The following is a 16,237-nucleotide window of genomic DNA, read 5'->3' as shown; positions in this document are numbered from 1 at the left end:
TCACTTTGCATTATACCCTCAATGCCCATCCATGATGTCACAAATGGCTGGATTTCATCGTTTCTTATGGCTGAGTAGTATTCCATTGCGTATATATACCACATCTTCTTTATCCATTCATTGCTTGATGGGCACTTAGGTTGCTTCCAAGTCTTGGTTATTGTGAATAACGCTGCAATGAACACATGGGTGCATGTACCTTTACAAATTGGTGTTTTCAAGTTCTTTGGATAAATACCCAGCAGTGGGATAGCTGGATCATATGGTAGTTCTATCCTTGATTTTTTGAGGAATCTCCATACTGTTTTCCATAGTGGCTGCACCAGTTTGCACTCCCACCAGCAGTGTAGGAGAGTTCCCTTCTCTCCACATCCTCTCCAACACATGTTGTTTCCTGTCTTGTTAATTATGGCCATTCTGACGGGCGTCAGGTGATATCTCATTGTAGTTTTGATTTGCATTTCCCTGATAGTTAATGATTTTGAACATCTTTTCATGTGTCTGTTGGCCATCTGTATATCTTCTTTGGAGAAATGTCTGTTCAGGTCTTTTGCCCATTTTTTAATTGGGTTGGTAGTTTTTTTGTTGGTAAGATGCATGAGTTCTTTATATATTTTGGAGATTAAGCCCTTATCAGAAGTATGGTTTGCAAATATCTTCTCCCAATTGTTATGTTGTCTTTTCGTTTTCTTGATGGTTTCCTTTGCTGTGCAGAAGCTTTTTAGTTTGATGTAGTCCCATTTGTTTATTTTTTCTATTGTTTCTCTTGCCCGGTCAGACGTGGTATTTGAAAAGATGTTGCTAAGACTGATGTCGAAGAGCGCACTGCCTATGTTTTCTTCTAGAAGTTTCACAGTTTCAGGTCTTACATTCAAGTCTTTAATCCATTTGGAGTTAATTTTTGTGTATGGTGTAAGGTAAGGGTCTACTTTCATTTTTTTGCATATGGCTATCCAGTTTTCCCAACACCATTTGTTGAAGAGACTTTCTTTTCCCCATTGTATGTGCTTGGCTCCTTTGTCAAAGATTAGCTGTCCATAGATGTGTGGGTTTATTTGTGGGCTTTCGATTCTATTCCATTGATCTGTGTGTCTGTTTTTGTGCCAGTACCATGCTGTTTTGGTTACTACAGCTTTGTAGTATATTTTGAAATCAGGGAGTGTGATACCTCCAGCTTAGTTCTTTTTTCTCAGGATTCCTTTAGCTATTCGGGGTCTTTTGTTTTTCCATATAAATTTTAGGATTCTTTGTTCTATTTCTGTGAAAAATGTTGTTGGAACTTTGATAGGGATTGCAATGAATCTATAGATGGCTTTAGGAAGTATGGACATCTTAACTATGTTACTTCTTCCAATCCAAGAGCACGGAATATCTTTCCATTTCTTTGTGTCTTCTTCAATTTCTTTCAGAAATGTTCTATAGTTTTCGGTGTACAGATCTTTCACCTCTTTGGTTAAGTTCATTCCTAGGTATTTTATTCTTTTTGTTGCAATTGTAAATGGGATGGTATTCTTAATTTCTCTTTCTGCTACTTCGTTGTTAGTGTACAGAAATGCAACTGATTTTTATATGTTGATTTTGTATCCTGCAACTTTACCATATTCGTTTATTACTTCTAAAAGTTTTCTGGTGGATTCTTTAGGGTTTTCTCTATATAAAATCATGTCATCTGCAAATAGTGACAGTTTCACTTCTTCCTTTCCAATTTGGATCCCTTTTATTTCTTTCTCTTGCCTGATTGCTCTGGCTAGGACTTCCAGTACTATGTTAAATAGGAGTGGTGACAGTGGGCATCCTTGTCTGGTTCCTGTTCTTAGAGGGATGGCTTCCAGTTTTTCACCATTGAGGATGATATTAGATGTGGGTTTCTCATATATGGTCTTTATTATGTTGAGGTATTTTCCTTCTATACCCATTTTATTCAGAGTTTTTATCATAAATGGATGCTCTATCTTGTCAAATGCTTTCTCTACATCTATTGAGATGATCATGTGATTTTTATTCTTCATTTTATTAATGTGGTGTATTACGTTGATTGATTTGCGAATGTTAAACCATCCCTGCATCCCTGGAATAAATCCCACTTGATCATGGTGTATAATCTTTTTAACGTATTGTTGTATGCGATTTGCTAGTATTTTATTGAGGATTTTTGCATCGATGTTCATCAGTGATATTGGCCTGTAATTTTCTTTTTTTGTGTTGTCCTTGTCTGGTTTTGGTATCAGGGTAATGTCAGCTTCGTAGAATGAGTTAGGGAGCTTCCCCCCCTCCTCAATTTTTTGGAAGAGTTTGAGAAGTATAGGTATTAAGTCTTCTTTGAATGTTTGGTAGAATTCACCAGGGAAGCCGTCTGGTCCTGGACTTTTATTTTTGGGGAGGTTTGTGATTACTGTTTCAATCTCCTTACTGGTGATTGGTCTATTCAAATTCTCTACTTCTTCTTGATCCAGTTTTGGAAGGTTGTATGATTCTAAGAATTTATCCATTTCTTCCAGATTGTCGAATTGGTTGGCATATAGCTTTTCATAGTATACTCTTATAATCTTTTGTATTTCTGAGGTGTCTGTTGTAACCTCTCCTCTTTCATTTCTGATTTTACTTATTTGTGCCTTCTCTCTTTTTTTCTTGGTGAGTCTAGCTAAAGGTTTGTCAATTTTGTTGATCTTTTCAAAGAACCAGCTCTTGGTTTTATTAATTTTTTCTATTGTTTTTTTGGTCTCTATTTCATTTATTTCTGCTCTGATTTTTATTATTTCCCTTATTCTACTGATTTTGGGCTTGGTTTGTTCTTCTTTTTCCAGTTCCTTCAGGTGCATTGTTAGATTGTTTATTTGAGATTTTTCTTGTTTGTTGAGATAGGCCTGTATCGCTATAAACTTCCCTCTTAGAACTGCTTTTGCTGTATCCCATAAATTCTGGCATGTTGTATTTTCATTTTCATTTGTCTCCAGGTATTTTTTGATTTCTTCTTTGATTTCTTCGTTAACCCAGTCGTTGTTCAGTAGCATTTTGTTTAATCTCCACGTATTTGTGGCTTTTCTGATTTTCTTCCTATAGTTGATTTCTAGTTTCATACCGTTGTGGTCAGAAAAGATGCTTGGTATTATTTCAATCTTCTTAAATTTATGGAGACTTGTTTTGTGGCCTAATATGTGATCAATCCTGGAGAATGTTCCATGTGCCTTTGAAAAGAACGTGTATTTTTCGGTTTTTGGATGGAATGTTCTGTATATATCTACTACGTCCATCTGTTGTAGTGTGTCATTTAAGGCCAATGTTTCCCTATTGATCTTCTGTTTGGATGATCTATCCGTTGGTGTAAGTGGAGTGTTAAAGTCCCCTACTATTATTGTGTTACTGTCTATTTCTGTTTTTATGTCTGTTAATAATTGTTTTATATATTTAGGTGCACCTACATTGGGTGCGTAGATATTTACAAGTGTTATATCCTCTTGTTGGATTGTTCCCTTGATCATTATGTAACGCCCTTCTTTGTCTCTTTTTACAGTTTTTGTTTTAAAGTCTATTTTGTCTAATATGAGTACTGCTACCCCAGCTTTCTTTTCATTGCCATTTGCATGGAGTATCTTTTTCCATCCCTTCACTTTCAGTTTGTGAGTGTCTTTAGGTCTGAAGTGTGTCTCTTGTATGCAGCATATATATGGGTCTTGTTTTTTTATCCAGTCAGCCACCCTATGCCTTTTAATTGGAGCATTTAGTCCATTGACGTTTAAAGTAGCTATTGATAAGTATGTACTTACTGCCATTTTTTAACTTTTTTTTTTTTCCTCAGTGTTGTAGTAGTCCTTCTCTGTTCCTTTCTTCTTCTATACAGAATTGATGGTCACTTTAGTTTGACCTCTGGCTGAAAGCTGTACTCTTTAACTCCCCTCCTCCCTCATGTTTTTGATATCATATCTAATCTCTTTGTTGTGCATTTGTATCCATTACATTCTAATCATGGAAATAGATGATTTTTCCTATTTGTGGTCTTCTCTTTTCCCCTTAAATCAGTCCCTTTAACATTTCTTGTAGCACTGGTTTCTTGGTGACAAACTCCTTTAATTTTTGCTTATCTGGGAAAATTTTGATCTCTCCTTCCATTTTGAATGATAACCTTGCTGGGTAGAGTATTCTTGGCTGTAAGTTTTTTCCTTTTAGCACTTTAAATATATCGTGCCATTCTCTTCTAGCCTGTAAGGTTTCTGCTGAGAAGTCAGCTGATAGCCTTATGGGGTTTCCTTTGTACGTAACTTGACATTCTCTTGCGGCTCTTAGGATTCTCTCTTTATCTTTAATTCTTGACATTTTGATTATGATGTGTCTTGGTGTGGGCCTCTTTGGGTTTATCTTGTTTGGGGCTCTCTGTGCTTCCTGTACCTGGATGTCTGTTTCCTTCCTTAGGTTAGGGAAGTTTTCATCTATTATTTCTTGAAATAGATTCTCTGACCCCTTGTCTCGCTCTTCTCCTTCCGGGACACCTATAACACGGATGTTATTGCGCTTGATGTTGTCCCAGAGGTCCCTTAGACTGTCCTCACTCTTTTTAATTCTTTTCTCTTTTACCTGTTCAGCTTGGGTAACTTCTTCTAGTCTTTCGTCCAGCACACAGATCTGTTCTTCTGCATCCTCTACTCTGCTTTTGAGTCCCTCTAGTGAATTTTTCATTTCCAGTATTGTATTCTTCATTTCTGACTGGTTCTTTTTTATATCTTCCATTTCTTTGTTGACATTCTCACTGAGTTCATCTATTCTTCTCCCCAGATCAGTGAGCATCCTTAACACTCTTAGTTTGAACTCTCTGTCGGGTAGGTTGCTCATTTCTGTTTCACTTAGTTCCTTTTCTGGGGTTTTGTCCTGTTCCCTCACTTGGAATGTATTCTTTTGCCTCTTCATTTTGCCTCTTTCCCTGTGCTTGTGTCTACGTATTAGGTAGGTCAGCTACGTCTCCTGCTCTTGGATAGGTGGCCTTATGTAAGTGATGCCTTAGGAGGCTTCCAGTGTGCTTCCCTCAGTTCTCAATGTTCCAGGGGTGACCCCTATGTGGGCTACGTGTATCCTTCTGCTGTGGCCTGTTTGCTCTCTCTGTAGGCGCCCAGGGAGGCTGAGTTATGCTCCTGGCCAGCTGTTGTAATGTTCAGCTGCTTGTAGTTGTTGTGGGCCCTTCAGTCTCTTTATCAGGTGTGGGGAGCCCCAGCACAGTTGGCTGCAAGTTCTAATACCACATTTGTGTTGCAGTAGTTCTTTTAAGTGAGTAGGCCCCCACCGTGGCAGGTTGTTAGGCTCAGGGCCTTACAATTGCTGTAAGCCTCTAGCCTATTAGGTCTCTTGTCAGCTCTCTGAGGATTGCAGCTGGGTGGGGCTGGCCTCAGGCACAGGAGCACCCAATTGTTTCAGGTTTTGGAAGGTGGAGCAAACCTCCTATTGGGTCTTTGAGAAGCACAAGCCTTCTGTGGCTGAGAAGCCCTGCCGCCCACAGGTCCACACACACAGTCAACACAGTCCTGCCCCGTGTGAGCGCCCCGACCTCCCCAAGTGGACCCAGTCTCTCCACGGCGGGAGCCCCACACACTCCGCCACCGCCCCACACTCTCCACCCGCTCCTTGTGCACACCCTGCCCCGCTCACATCGGCTCAGTTGCCAGGCTGCAGAGAATCCAGTTACCAATCTATGCAGGCCCACAAGTTGCCTGAGGGCTTGTTGTTGGGTGGGGCCAGTCTCTAGGGTGGGCTGCCTGCCCTGGCTGAGCTGGATTAAATCGGTGCTCTAGCGGGTGGGGCAGACCCTGGGCTAGCAGGCCTCAGGGAGAACTCCAATGGCGTCTGTGTCAGCACGCTCACACCAGGCCACAACAATGGCCGCCGCCAATGTCCCAGTCCCTGGAGAGGTCTCACCCCTCACCGAGATGCACTCAGGGCCTATTAGGTGAGTCTTGTCACCAAAGCACTGTACACCTTTCTTTCTGGTGATTTTAGGATGCTTTCTGAAACGGGTGAGTTTGCGCGCGGGCCCTTTAAGAGCCAGTTTTAGTTTCTTTGTGAACCGGGTTTTCTGGGCGTACTCCCCAGTGTTTTAGTAGCAGGCACAGTCAGATATTATGCCACTGGTCTCGATTGTGCTGGGTCCACACAATGCCCACAGCGGGGGCGCTCCCCGGCTCGGGGCCCCGCGCCTCCAGGGAGGGTGCGTACCTGTGAGCTGCTCCCGGCGGCCGTGAAGCTGGCGGCTTGTGAAGGCGGTGTTTTTCCTCTCCAGAAGGGAGTCTCTGCCTCTTCTACCTCAGTTAGGATTGTCCGTTGTTGCAGGAGTTCCTCTCATCCAGTTTTCAGTTCTGTCTCAGGGGTAATTTTTCCACGAGTAGTTGTAAATTGGCTGTGTCCACGGGAGGAGGTGAGTTCGAGTCTGCTTACGCCGCCATCTTGACTCCGCCTCTGTATTTTTTAATATAACTTATTTTTCACGCTAAGTGCACAGGTTCCCCTTTTATTTTGAGCTCCTTCTTCCAGCATGATTTAATTCTACTTGCTAGAAAATTGATTCTTATTTGGGGGAAAAAAATATTCCTACAAAAGGCAGTAGGCAACCTTTAGATTGAGTTCCTGAAGTTGCAGAGAGCAAGCCAGTTCACTGACAGCTAATTTGCCAAAAGTCAATTCATCCAATATCTACTTACCAAATGCCCAGTTCCTGGAATGAACTCTCCTCTTGATCTTTTCCCCCAGACGAGGGCTCCCCCTCTTTCTCTGCTCCAGCTCTCTCCAAGTTTGAATGTAAAAATATAGTAGAGACACGAATGCAACAAACCTCAAAAGGCAATTAGTAAGATGAAATGAGAGCCAGATAACTAAACCATATAGAGATCTTCAGAAGCTTCAAAAACCAAACAATATGAATTACTCTAAATTTCATGAATATTTAAAGAAACATGCAAATTTAGCTAATAAGTCATTCAGAAATTATCCAATTGATAAAATGGATTTTGGTGGATTGGATTTAGGCAAATAGATTTATATTTGAAGTTTCAAGGCATTGTGGGGGAGTAGCTAAGGATTTGGGGGTTGTTACTGTGCTATCATAAAGTGATAGGAATATGTCAGAAGCCAAAGCGGAGACAAGGTCATGGAGTTTTCTACCCAAACTCCATTTATACACTATTCTTGGTGTCAAAAGCAGAGCCCCTCATTTCCCCATAGGTGGAGAAGGGAGGGGGATGCAAGGTGGGAATAGGGTACTTGCCTCTCCTCTGACCCTTGGGGACCACACAAGCCCTTTTCCCTACTGTAGGAAGACTGAGTTGCATTAGAATATTAATTTAATACCCACTGCTCAACCAGCTTTCCTAGCACATGAACTTCACAATTGGCTCAGCCCTTGGGACACGGCTTCTTCAAGTTTAAGCAGAGTCGGTTGGAAGCCCCCTTAGTTGGGAGGCAGAAACTTTCATGCCAATTGCACAACTTAATTCCTATAGCCCAGTCTCTGAGGTTGATCTTAACTACTCCTCATGCTCGACATTTTCCCCTTCCTAGCTCTCTCCTGACCTCCCTTCCACTTCTCTAGTATCTAAATCTTAGTTCATTACCCCTACAGAATATCCATTCACGTGGACTACACGCCTATTGCAGCTTCAGATCTTACCAATCAGTGGCCTTCTTTTGCCCTCAGCACACCAGGGTGACTCCACAGTGAACCCCTATGCTTTATTCATCCATTCATTTTGGCATTTGGGAGGACACGGTTATTGTCCATAAGTAGTTACTGCAAGAAGCAGTCAACTTCCAGGACCAATAAATAGGTCTCCGGTGTAAGAGCTTGGGTGCTAGAAGGGCTTAATTCGATTGGTTCCAGCATCTGGTTTGCGGAAGACAGGCATAATCCTCCTACTCCTGGGACAAATACGTCTTTCTGGTACCAAGATCAAGGAATTAGAATGTGAAAATACTTCCTAGAGAGGTCAAGGCCAGTGTTTCTTTATCCCAAGCAAAGTGAGCCCTATAATGTCAGAATGTCTAAATAATGGTATTAGCACACGAGAATTAACATGTAAAAGTAGACTAAAGTAAGAAAAGATGCAAAACTAACAAACAAGGACCTTTTGGGTTTGTATGTGGCTTGCCATCTTCTTTAGTAATTGTTTTGGGTTGAATCTCTTCCTTTCTGAACCAATCACGCCTTCCTCTCCCCCTACATTTAGTTCCCTGAATAACTTGGGAGAAATAAAGGAAGATCCAGGAATGGTAATAGAAGCTTAGTGCATATTAGATAACAATCCTTATTACAGCCCTATGAGATAGGTATTATGGTCTTATTTGTAGGTAAGGAAACTACAGCACCAGAAGGTTGTGTAACTTGCCTGGGTCACACAGCAAGTAAGAGCCAAAGTCCACGTTGGAAACGTGGTATATGTGATTCCAAAGCCTGTGGTCTAAACTTGGTTTTTACCATCTCTCAGGACCATAAATTTGAGGTCTTTTACTGTCTCCCTAACACTAAAAGTAAATATATTTAAGACAAAGTTTTCTAAGAATCTTTTCTCATCAGAGATATGCTTTCCCTTTGCTTGTGTTACAGGCATACCCCTCCAGCCAAGGCACAATGTCGCACCACCATGGCCTAATGTGAGCCTGCTGCCAGGAGACACATCTTGTAGTTGGAATTGAATTGCGTCTGAGCACTGCATTTTCTTAGAGATCGTATGCAATCACCCAATGCCAGTGGCTCTGATGGTTACAGGCTGTCTGTTCTGACACTAAGAAAATGTCCTCCAATTTCTTTGTTGCTCTAGAGCAGTACAAGGTACTTAGTATACTCAGTGTGGAACAAAATGGCCCAGAGAGAAAAAGCAACTGTTTGCCTTCCATCTGCATCAGGAGCCAGCAATCTCAGAGAAAACAGCACGTTAAAAACATTATTTTCTGATCTCTTTCTGAAGCACTCATAAAATGGGCTTCCACCTAGAGCTTTCGATTTCCCCTGATTGTTTAAATGTTTCATAGCTTGGGGACTGTCACATTCGTCCCAAAAACGCAATCTAAGAGGGCAAGGAGAGTCAGCAAACATTGAGATGTTACACAATTTCAGATTTGGAGGTTTCTGTTTCAGGGTATTTGTGAGTGAAAGTGTGGTCCTTTTCTGACCTGCCCAAGTGAAGCAGAAAATAGCATATACCTTGCTTTGTGTTTTTTCTCTTAAAAACTGTTATTTAAATAGTACCAAAATACTATGCAAACATATCTACTCTTACTTCACATATCTTGGACCCGGGTTTCTCTTTAGGTCACGGGGTTGAGTTCAAGCACTAACTATACCCGATAATACACAAGTGTTACCTGAATAAAATGCCAGTATTATCCACAACCATCAATCAGTCTTATCAACAATGTCATATCAGCATAAAACTTCATTAAAATAGCCACGTAACCTTGCAAATTCCCTAAGATAGCAGGGGAGAAATAGGAAAGGTCCAAGTGGACAGAGATGTCAACAGACAGGTGCAGAATATAAGCGCCAGAGTAAGCATAAAGGCAGGAAGAAGAAGAGATAAGGAACAAAAAAGGAGTAAAGGAGAATGGGGAAATATCTAGAAGAGCAAAATGAGTGGATGAGGCTGGGTGAAAAGAAAACAGGTTATTTAAATATTAGAGACATGATAAAACAAGCCCCTTCTTCTGTAAATTCATCTTTCCCACAGTCTCCTCCTTTAGCCTATTAACATCCTTTGTTTATTTCAAAAGCATAAAACAAACAGCATAAAACCACATCCCTCAACGGTCAGATTTCTTCTACCTAACGGCCCGTCTCTCCTTCCAATTTGTTAAACTTCTTAAACAATATTGGTCTACATTGATATTCCCAATATGTCCACTCTTGTTTCTCTCCAAAAACTGCAATCTGCTTTTTGTTCATGTCACTCTACTGGCCCTGCACTCACCAAGAAGATCAATTACATCTTCGTTATCTAATCCAGTTGGTCTTTTCAGTTACTATCTTACTTCCTCTCTGCAGAATTTCACACTGTTCACTCCTTTCTTAAAATTTGCTCATTTCTTTAACTTCCTTTTAACCTCATTCTCTTCTGATTATCAGATGGCTCAGACTTTTCATAAACATTTTCCTTGTCTCACTTAAATATTGTTTCTTGCAATTCCACCCTTGACCTGTATTTTTTATTAGCTTGGTGGGCTCATCCATTATTTAACTATCATTATATTTCTGATAAATTCCAATCAATAACTTTAGCCCAACCTCTCAAGTTCCAGCCCCTTACCTCCAACTATGTATTGTACATGCCTACCTTACAGTTTCTGAGGTATCATATATTTAACACTTTCCAAACTTATCTTAGCCATAATCTATGCACCAAAACTACTTCTTGTTTTGCATTCACCTTAGCACTTGTATCTGCTTAGTTACCCAAACAAGAAAAAAGGAATTCTTCCTAGATCTCTCTCCGTTACTCAACACCTATATTCAATGTATCACAAGTCATATTTCTTCAGAGTCATTCTGCTCTACTACCCTCGCTTCTATTGCCTCACTTAGGACCACATCATGGCCTTCTTAGACTACCATAGGAGCCTCATGTTTAATCTGTTGATAAAGACTTGTCACAAGATTTATCACACACTCTTCATCTTAAGCAGATCCTTAAATGGTTCCCTCTTACACGGAGAATTTGATCCCAACTCTTAGGGTAATAAGGCTCTTCTCAACCCAGCCTTGGCCTATTTTTCAGACTCAATTTCTCTTACTCTTCCAGAAGAATGCTATTCTCTGGCCATACAGAACTGTAAGAATGGATTACAGATACTGAGAAGTTATATACACCAGTGACCATTCTAAGTCTTTCTACTTATTATCTGCCTTTAGTCTCAGAATAACTCACTGAGGCAGGTGATATTATTACCTTATTTTGCAGATGAGAAAACAGGAGACTTGGAGAGCTTTAAACAAATTGTTGAAGCAAGACTCTAACCCAAACAGCCTAATTCCAGAAACAAAGTTAAGAAAACCAGAAATGCTAATAGAATCCACAGGTCTTAACTGATTTGATAAGAGGCCACTTTAACAATTTAACTTTCACAAGTCGTTTTCAGAAGATACTTTTTCCCATGAATTTTAATACAGAATTTACAAAATGTATTAGTTTACTAACTCTTATGTTCACTGGCAATCTCTTTAACATCTAGAAAGACTAGATGTAAAATTAGGACTCATTTGTCCATTATATACACTAATTACACAGCAAAGTAAAATAAAATGCACAGAACATATGAGATGATGGTTAACATCGCCTACCTATAACCACACTGGCATAGAGTCCTTCACATGTCCTTCTCCTCCCTCCTTCCTGGGACCAGAGCACAAACACAACGAGTAGTGTGTAAAGAGGTGGTTTAGCCATTTCATATGAATTTTAATAATGGGATATTTACACAACGTGTTATTTTCCTACCTCTACATTTAACACAGAGCAGGCACTTTAGAATATCTAGAAAGACTAGATATTTCTTTTTTTGTTTTTGTTTTTTTTTTGTGAGGAAGATCAGCCCTGAGCTAACATCCATGCTAATCCTCCTCTTTTTGCTGAGGAAGACTGGCTCTGAGCTAACATCTATTGCCAATCCTCCTCCTTTTTTTCCCCGAAGCCCCAGTAGATGGTTATATGTCATAGCTGCACATCCTTCCAGTTGCTGTATGTGGGACTCCGCCTCAGCATGGCCGGAGAAGTGGTGTGTCGGTGCGCGCCCAGGATCCGAACCTGGGCCTCCAGCAGCGGAGCGCACGGCACTTAACCGCTAAGCCACGGGGCCGGCCCCTATATATTTCTTAAAAAATACCTAACATTGTCAACTATATATTTAGTAGTGAGAAATAAAATGCCCACATATGACAATAGTAATAATATCAAAATGTCTTCTAAATATGACCAATCTAGTACAGAAAACTCTTCCTCCTCAGGCCTCATGTTCTAACTCCTCTAACCCACTGAAAAAGTATGGTCTTGTGTCACTCCTAGTGATGCATCTAGAGGTAGTCTAGCAATTCCACATCCAAAAGTCATTTCCAAAAGACATTTCTTTTCTATAACTTACTATTATTATTATTTACAAAAGCCCATTTACAAAACATGTGATTTTCTAACTCTATCATTATGTGAGCAACTTCTTTACATCTTGAAGTTCAAAGGGGCTTTTCCATAGGCCAGTACACGGGCCAGTAAATTGTAAAGGATGGTGGGCACTTGGTGTTGGTCAAATGTGGTACATGTATTCTCACCTTATTCGCTTCCAATATCAAGGTCCGGTGGAAGCAAGCCCGCTGGCCTCTGCTCCCAGCACCGTCTGGGGCTCTGTTCACCCTCAAGCCCCATGAGGTCTTCGCCTGTCATTGCTGGGACGAGGTGGCAAGTCCTCCAGAGGGGGCACAGCAGTCACCCAGCGCCAGATCTGCGCAGCCCTCTGCCTGGGGCTGAGGCGGCGGAGCCCCCGCCCCGGAGGCCCCTCACGGCCGGCGTACTGAGGCATTGGGGATGCCCCGCTTCTTCCCACCCTGCCACACTGCGGCTTGATGACAGCGTCATGGCCTGGTGGGAATAAGGGAGCCACCATGTCTGGGCTTTAGGAGGCCACCCCCGCCGCCAGCAGGTCACCAGGTAGGGTCGCTGCTGCCTTGGGATCTGGCGGGTGGCAGCCACCGTGAGAGCTCCAGGTCTCCTCGTGTGAAGCCGAGGCCACCCGGGAAGGGAGACCAGGGAACAAGGGCGGTGCTTGACTTCTTACAGCGCCCCCTGCTGGAACTCAGGCTAGTTCCTTTCAAATCGTCTAATGTGGTTATGGATGGCTCCAACTACAGAGCTACCCCTGGTAAGGAAGATGCTGCTTTTTCAGGTAAACTTGGGTAGCAGGCAAAAAAAAAAAATTGACTTTAAACTGCTCTACATAGAAGAGAAAGGAAGGATTCAGTGGGTTCCATCAACGGATTCATCAAAGTCATTGATTTCAAGCAGACCTGAGTTTAATTTCCTATATATCACCCCTCTAGGTGTGTGACCTGGAAAAGTTGTTTAACCTTCCTTGCCTTGAGTTTCCTACAAGTGGTAGTAATAAGAAATAATGAAACAATGCACGTAAAACTAAATAGCATATTACTTGACAAACGGGAAACACTCAAAAATGTTAATTATTATTCACTCTTTTTTTTAGAAATTGGGAGGGGTAGGACGAAAGGAAAAGAAACAAGGATGCTATGGGAGTCAAATTTAAGAATCCTGCTATTTTCATAATTAAATCCATTATAATTCAAATTCCTTATTTGAGAATCCAAATACCCTAATTCCTCAACCCATGAGTGGAAACTATTTATGTAACATTGTGATGGTCTCATATTTATTTTTGAGTTCAAGCAACTACACATCTATATAAATACATCCATTTACTTTAAAATTTTCCATCTCAGAAAAGATAAAATTCATTAAGCGAACAGAATTTTTTAAGACTCTCCAGTGTCCAATGATCCTTTCTGCATCCAAGTTATTAAACTCATTATGAAAGCCTTGATCCCCTTGTAATACTATTAGTGAAGTTCAAATTTCTATCCTGCAGCCAAGTTCTTCCTGCTGAGAGGTTGAAGTTGATTGAAGTGAATGGGAGTTGGGTATGAGTAAATGATGGCAGCTTTTGCTCTCAGATAAGTAACTTCTATTTTCTCTCCACCCAAGGAGTTTCTTCGCCTCTTTCATCTTAAGACAGAGGCACTGAATACTGATGAGGTATGCCTTCAACCAACCTCTGTGATGAATTTTTAGAAAATGCATTTAGATTTCAAATACATCGTCTGCATTTTCTGCAGGGCTAGGTAATCTGACAGAATTTATAACAGTTTCCTTTCCGCAGAAAGAATGAGCCAATAAATTACTTCAGATCTCTACCATTTGCCTTATTGTGATGTAACTTGTCTTTTTTTGCTACTCTAACTCCATTTTCATGAAGTCTGCTTTTTGAAGTTTTTACCAAATAGTAAAAGATTCAAATCGAATACCATTGAAGAAAGCAGAGAACAACAATATGGAGCCATTAACAACTCCTGATATATAAATTCAGGCTTAGTCTTTGCCTTACATCTTCATCACCTTTCAGGATATAGAGAAAGACACATATGTACTCACTCTTCCCAAGACTGTGTCAAAGACAATAATCACTTGGGTGTTTTTTCTCCTCATTTAAATGGAAAGTTTCAGAAATGTTCTATATTGCTACAGAAAAAACACAATTGAGTAAAACTGAACTATTTAAAATAGCCAAAATATAAGAAGTAATAGATAAATTAATCTGCATTTGGTCCCTGTAGGTAAAGAGAATAGACTTGTTTCTTGTTTGGGAAGGGATAAAGGAGCAGAAAAAGAAGGCAGGCACAAATATTTAGCTACATTTGTCAGACCCACAGGCTTTTGCAAACACTCAAATTGTGACCAAAGTATGAAATGTATAGTTTGAATGAACAGTAGATTCCGTAAATGTTTTCTTTAATAATAACTGCTCTATTTACTTTAGTTTTTAATCCTAAAGGAAATAGGATTAAGATGCTTTTCATGAACATAAACAACTCTGGCTTCTATCATCCCATACATCCCAAATGCAGAAAACACATCTTATTTGATTGATGAGAATAGTAATATACTACTCTCTTGGAGAAAACAGATGTCTACTGAAATTGGATAATGACCTGTACTACCAGATTTTTGCAGGAAATCTTGCTAAAGTAGTAATTGAGTGATAACATCTTATAATTAAAATGTGTATCTAGTCTAAGAAAAAAAAATCATTAATTCTGTTTCTTTCTTATTCTTTCTCCAAGATTCAGCTTAAGTTTCACCTCCTCCCTGATTTTCACATTCTGTGATTTTCCTAATATTGAATGTGAATTTTTCTTCATGTAAAGGCCACACTGCATTGATGATGCCTCTTATATTGTTGTTGTTTATCCATTCATTGGTTGATGGACAGTTGGGTTGTGTTTACTCTTTGGCTATTATGAATAATGCTACTATAAACACTCATGTGCAAGTTTCTGTGTAGATACATGTTTTCAATTCCCTTGGGTATGCACCTAGGAGTGGAATTGCAACTGTAATAGACAGAATAAAGTTCTGCCAAATATGTCCATGTCCTAATCCCCAGAAGCTGTGAATGTGTTACAGTAAATGGAAAAGGAAGATGAAGGTTGCAGATTAAATTAAGGTTGCTAATAATTCGACCTAAACATAGGGAGATTGTTTTAGATTACAGGTGAGCCCAACATAGTCATAAGTTCATAAAAGTGGAAGAAGGAGACAGAAGAAGTTGAAGTGATTCAATGTGAGAACTCAGTCTGACATTGCTTGCTTTGAAGATGGGAGTTGGGGGGAGTGGACATGAGCCAAAGAATGTGGGCAGCTTCTAGAAGTTGGAAAAGCTAAGAAAATGGATTCTCCCCTTGAGACTTCATAAGAAATGCAGACCTGCCAACACCTAGATTTTAATCCAGTGAGAACTGTGTGAGATTTCTGATCTACAGAACAGTAAGATAATAAATCTGTACTCATAAAGCCACTAAGTTTGTGGTAATTTGTTGTAATAGCAATAGGAAACTAATACACTGACTGGGTCATATGGTAACTCTATGTTTAACTTTTAAGGAATTGCTAAACTGTTTTTTCAAAGCAGCTGTATCATTTTATATTCCCACCAACAATGTATGAGGGTTTAAATTTCTCCACATCCTCAACAGCACATTATTGTTGGTCTTTTTGATTAGAGCCATCCTTGCAGGTGTGAAGTATATCGCATTGTCATTTTGATTTGCATTTCCCTGGGGGAGTGGGTAGGAGGGAGTTTGTGCTTTTTTTCTCTTACACACCAGAAGCAAGTATTTTCTAGGAAAAAAGTATGCACTCCTGAAGATAAATACCAATTAAAAGAGCAATTAATAATAATAAATAAAAGAGTAAATTGTCATAGAAATATAGAAAAATGTTTAAACAATTCGCCAAATTTATCATTGTCAATAGTAGACTTTACTGGACACCAGTTTTCTGTAGGAATAGTAGTTACCATTTCTTGAGTGCTGTCTCTGTAACTGTGGTAGATTGATTGCATTAATGGCCTCATTTCTTTATATCTCCCAGTATTCATACCCTTTTATGTGACTTTTCAGTTCCTCTCAGTGAGGAGGTGGTGCCCATTTTCCCAATCC

The 16,237-nt window shown here is 40.1% G+C and overlaps 1 long non-coding RNA gene across 1 annotated transcript in view; it reads right to left on the bottom strand.

Annotated features, from left to right (window-relative positions):
• Nucleotides 1-6,418, bottom strand: part of LOC147916852 (uncharacterized) — a 168,104-nt gene extending 161,686 nt beyond the window's left edge. Inside the window, exon 1 of the long non-coding RNA XR_015552489.1 lies at nt 6,196-6,418. This is a non-coding gene — a long non-coding RNA (uncharacterized LOC147916852). The remainder of the gene's footprint in view (nt 1-6,195) is intronic.
• Nucleotides 6,419-16,237: the final 9,819 nt, after the last annotated feature.

Source organism: Ceratotherium simum, chromosome 6 (assembly GCF_057802395.1).
Source record: "Ceratotherium simum simum isolate JZ-2026a chromosome 6, ASM5780239v1, whole genome shotgun sequence".
NCBI lineage: Eukaryota > Metazoa > Chordata > Mammalia > Perissodactyla > Rhinocerotidae > Ceratotherium > Ceratotherium simum.
This window is presented reverse-complemented; position numbering and strand designations above follow the sequence as displayed.